At 42.3% G+C, this 5,000-nt stretch overlaps 1 pseudogene; it reads right to left on the bottom strand.

Annotated features, from left to right (window-relative positions):
* The window catches only part of LOC142911576 (28S ribosomal RNA), a 10,153-nt pseudogene that overhangs the window by 2,198 nt on the left and 2,955 nt on the right, over positions 1-5,000 (bottom strand).

Below are 5,000 nucleotides of genomic sequence, written 5' to 3'. Positions count from 1 at the left end.
AGTTACCGGATTCTCGAACTGATGTACTCCAAAAAATAAAGAATTAAAATAACAAAGTCTAATCTATATAAGTAATCTTGAATGAAGCTTATTTTTAATCTTCTTTGAAGGCAGAAAATAGTAAGGTAAAAATAAAGTCCTCTCTATGCTCTGAAGTAACATATAAAAAAAACTAGCAATAAAAAAAATACCAAGTCTTCGTCTTGGAAAATAACAAAATCTAAAAGAAAAATCTTCTTTGTGGAAAATAGTAAAATAAAAAAAACCAAGTCTTCACCTTGGAAAATAACAAAATCTAATCTAAAACATCTTAAATAAAGCTTGTCTGTAGTCTTCTTTGTAGGCAGAAAATAGTACGTTACAGGACTCTCGAACTGATGTATTCCAAAAATAAAGAATTAAAATAACAAAGTCTAATCTATATAAGCGCTCTTGAATAAAGCAGTGTAAAAAAAAAATAGCAATATAAAAAAACCAAGTCTTCGTCTTGGAAAATAACAAAATCTAAAAGAAAAGAAAAGTCTTCTTTGTGGAAAATAGTAAAATAAAAAAACCAAGACTTCACCTTGGAAAATAATAAAATCTAATCTAAAACATCTTAAATAAAGCTGGAAAATAGCAAAATAAAAAAAACCAAGACTTCACCTTGGAAAATAACAAAATCTAATCTAAAACATCTTAAATAAAGCTTATTTGTAATCTTCTTTGTAGGCAGAAAATAGTAAGTTACAGGACTCTCTAACTGATGTAGTCCAAAAATAAAGAATTAAAATAACAAAGATTAATCTATATAAGTGCTCTTGAATAAGCTTCGTGTAAAAAAATAGCAATATAATAAAAATACCAAGTCTTCGTCTTGGAAAATAACAAAATCTAAAAGAAAGGTCTTCTTTATGGAAAATAGTAAAATAAGAATACCAAGACTTCACCTTGGAAAATAACAAAACCATCTTGAAAAAAGCTTATTTTTAATCTTCTTTGTAGGCAGAAAATAGTAAGGCGAAAATAAAGTCCCCTCTAAGCTCTAAAGTAACAAATACGACGTGTTAAAAAAAAAACTAACAATAAAAAAAGAACCAAGACTTCGTCTAGGAAAATAACAATCTAAATTGTGGAAAATAGTAAAATGAAATAAAAACCGACTTCACCTTCGAAAATAACAAAATCAATCTAAAACAAATGACATCTTAAAACAAAACTATTATTTGTTTCGGAGGTTGTCTATGACTGTTCATAGACCGCATAATTTCCACAGAACATTCTCAGAATATCAAGAGAGAAAAGCAGCGTTCTGCGGGAAATCATCTTGGCCAGTGATGTCGTTCTGGGTTTGGTCAGGCCCAGGGAGGTAAGTACCTCGTTATTCTCAAGGGGCCACTTTCCTCTTGCCCCAACCGGGAATCCAAAGAATGTGACCTTGCTAGCCTTCGTCAGCACTTTGACTTGATCACCAAGAGGGGTATAGTACGAAACTTTGTGCGAGGCAGCATCTGACAAGGTATTCTTTGAAAGCTCAAAACGGACGGTGACATCGATCACAACCGCCTCCTCATCTTTTGCAAACACGAGGTCAGGCTTTCTCATCTCTCCCGTCTCGGATATGAACCGTGGCTCTTTGTATACAGACCAGCCCAATCTAGCCGCTTCGTCTGCCAGAATGTTACTGATCTTGTTATGTCGCGCAATTCTTGCTTTCTGTACTGCAGGACATTGACCGAGAATGTGCGAAAGGGACTCGAGTCTGGCAGAGCATTTCCTGCAGGAACGTAAGGCCCCATCTCTGCCTCTGTTCAAGCTTTCTCTTGTTGGGTAAATATTTGCCCTTAGTTGTAGTGCTGCGATAAAGAAGCATTGTTTAAAGCCGCACCATGGCCTCAACCAAGCATTACTGATTCTATCATGCGCAAAGTTTACAATGCCCCTTCCTTGAACCGGCTTTTCGCACCATCTCTGAAATTCATGCTCCCTCCAATCGCAGGGTCTCGGATATACAGGTTCTTTTGACACCGAGTCCCTGAGAACGAATGTTGGGATTGCATCACTGTCACCCCCTGCTCGTACCCACAAATTACGGTATTCTTCCTCCATACCCTGCGAGTACACAATATTACGGGTGATAGCATCGGACGAGTTTGCTATACGTTGCAGCCTTCTAACTTGAACCGAAGGGATTGCTTTTTCCAGTTTCAAGATGGCAAGGCCTCCGTCTCGGGCTCTGGCATATAACAGTCCATCACAAGTTGAAGCGGGAAGGTGGAGCCATCCTTTTACCGCCTTTCTAATCTCTTGGTCCAACCCACGGAGAGTTGATTGCTTGCAGTCCGAGTGGTCTGCAGGATATAACAATCTGGGTAGGGCATAGGCATTGAGTAGTTCAACCTTCTGAGTTGGCTTCAGAGGCGCCTCATCGATTTTCGAGATCCATGTCTTTAGCTGACAATGTAGATCAGGCTGTATAGTGCCAGTCCAAGGGCCAATTTTCAGACCAAGGTATTTCGTTGATTCATCAGGTTGGATCATATGGACATCTTTATTTTTGATAGTCCATGGGTCGCAGTTGTTCACCGTATATGAATCTTTGGTTGGGCTTATCATGAAGCCCTGGCACTTTCTGGCCTGAACCTCCAATCCCGATAGCCCACAAAATGATTCCAAGATCGCTAGATTGGCGGCCATACCAACCCAAGATTCGCTCACCAACACCAAATCATCAGCAAACGCAAGAGCTGTCACGTGGTCGGTATCAATGGAGTACCCAACTCCGTGTGACTCTAGGGTGCATATCAAAGGGTCCATGGCAAGATTGAAGAGCAGGGGTGACATGGGGTCACCCTGTTTGACACCAACACGTATGCTAATTTCTCGAGTCGACTCGCCATTGCTTTTGAACGAGGTCGTACACCGATCGTAGGCGTTCTGGATGATGCCCACCACGTGTTCATCTACTTTCTTATGCCTTAACACCCATAAAATATGAGCATGCGAAACCGAGTCAAAAGCTTTCGCTATGTCGATGAACATGACAGCCAACGGCCTGTGCAATTTCTTAGCGTGTCTCATAAGGTCCTGTAGCACCTTAAGATTTTCAGAGCAGCCAGATGCCGCTATAAAACCACGCTGCCTTGGGTTTAAGGGACAAGCACGAGCAAGACGTGCAGTCATTATTCTGGAAAATAATCTCAGAATCATTGAACCAATCGTTATTGGTCTCCAGTTCCCCAATTCTTTCAGCTTTTCATCGTCCATAACCTTAGGAATAAGAATCGTCCTATTCTTTTTCAACTCTTTGGGAATAATTCCTGTAATCATCCATGCATTAAATAGGGCTGTCAGTGTCCGACCCTCGGGGTCGGCAGCACAGATTGCAGCCCTTGTTAGGCCATCTGGCCCAGCTGCTGACGTTGGTTTAATGGCCCGTATGGCAGTCTGAACTTCCTCCACCGAAATTAGGGGCTCAAAGTATTCGTTATTTGCAACACCTGATGACTTAAATTGGCCCAGGCCATTGAATGGCAACACCTTCTCCCATTTTTCGCAGTAAAAACGATATACATCTGCGTTCGGGATTCGGCATTCATGACGTTCAGTGCCATCCAGGACTAAGGACGCAAGAAGAGAGCGGTTCTTAAAGAAGAGCTTCTGGTGCTTCATGAAGCTTCCTCGTTTTTCCGCTCTCTTCTTCATCCAAGATCGTGTGGGTAATATCCTGGGTTTAATAATGTCGTTCTCGGGTTTTGAACGTTTGCCTTTGTTTTTCACCAATCTCATCGGACAAAGCATCAATGCTGTGGCAGTTTCTACGAGGGCATCATGTTGGCCCTCGCCGTTAAGCCAAGCCTTTATTGCCTCCATTGCAGGCTTTTCCAGGGTCCCAGAATTCTCATTCGTAAGCCGCTCAGCTGCTTGAGCGAGTATGGATGAAGTCCCCGTTGTTACATTTGGTGGGGGAGACAATGTCTCAAGAGGCCTAGAAGAAAAATGTAAGCTGTCTGACATGGGGGCCCCTGTCTTTTTACTTAGGTCCCGTCTCTTGTCAGAGACTTGCTTGTTGGTCTTAGTCCCAAGTGCTTCAGCAATGATCTTATTGATATTCTTTTTCCCATGAAACTGCAACTCTAGAAGGGCCAGCTGTTCTACTTCCTTCAAAGACCAGCAGCTACGGTGTACCCCTCTCTGCGAGGTACCCTTTATACCATCTTTAATCCTTTCCTCATTACGGGTGACTGGGTGAGCATGCCTCTTGTGCTGCGAAAGGCCACTTAGAGTCGCAAAGCGTGCCTGGCAACATTCACAGACCATTGGTAAGCTTTCCTCAGTTAACTTTATTCCCCCACATTTGGGGGCATGACAGGCAATCGATCGGTGGTTTGAGTTGGTTTTGTCACATTTAGCGCACTTAAACACCAGAGGAATGTCTCTGTGTTTGATGTTAAAATGTGCAACAAGTTCGGATGCTTTGCCCATGTGTTGTTTACAGATAACGCATATATACTCCAGACTAGGCAGTACAACCGTGATAGTTCCCTTGGTGTCAATGGGAAACTTTCCCAACACGGGTTCCTCAGCCGATATGTCGAGGAAGGACTCCTTCACATCCTCATCATCCTCTGTAAAGTCATCTGAAGAGTCATCCGACTCAACTAGACTTTTAATCTGTTCATAAAAATCGTAGTTCATCTCCTCTTCCTTTTCCAAGGACGAGTTATGGAAGGTCATGGAAGGTATACTAGTCATTTTTAGCGCCGACCTAGACGCCATAGGTTTAGCAACATCAGATGCCCAGAGGGCATCTTCATTCTGTGTCTGGGTTGACACCGAGACAAACAAGAGTTTCATATGACGGCATCCCCATGAACCCTCAGTGTTGCACAGATCGGTTTCTGTGGGTCTAACTGTAATGGGTGGATCGCCAACCCGAGCGCCATCCATAGCACGTTGTTTTGCCAGGCCTCGTGCCAACTGGCTTGAGAACTTAAGTTTGTCAGTCATAAGTTTTGTTT

This window comes from Petromyzon marinus, unplaced genomic scaffold (assembly GCF_048934315.1).
Source record: "Petromyzon marinus isolate PM22_M1 ecotype Great Lakes invasive population unplaced genomic scaffold, UKy_Petmar_22M1.pri1.0 PM_G_Scaffold_18, whole genome shotgun sequence".
NCBI classification, from domain to species: domain Eukaryota; kingdom Metazoa; phylum Chordata; class Hyperoartia; order Petromyzontiformes; family Petromyzontidae; genus Petromyzon; species Petromyzon marinus.
This window is presented reverse-complemented; position numbering and strand designations above follow the sequence as displayed.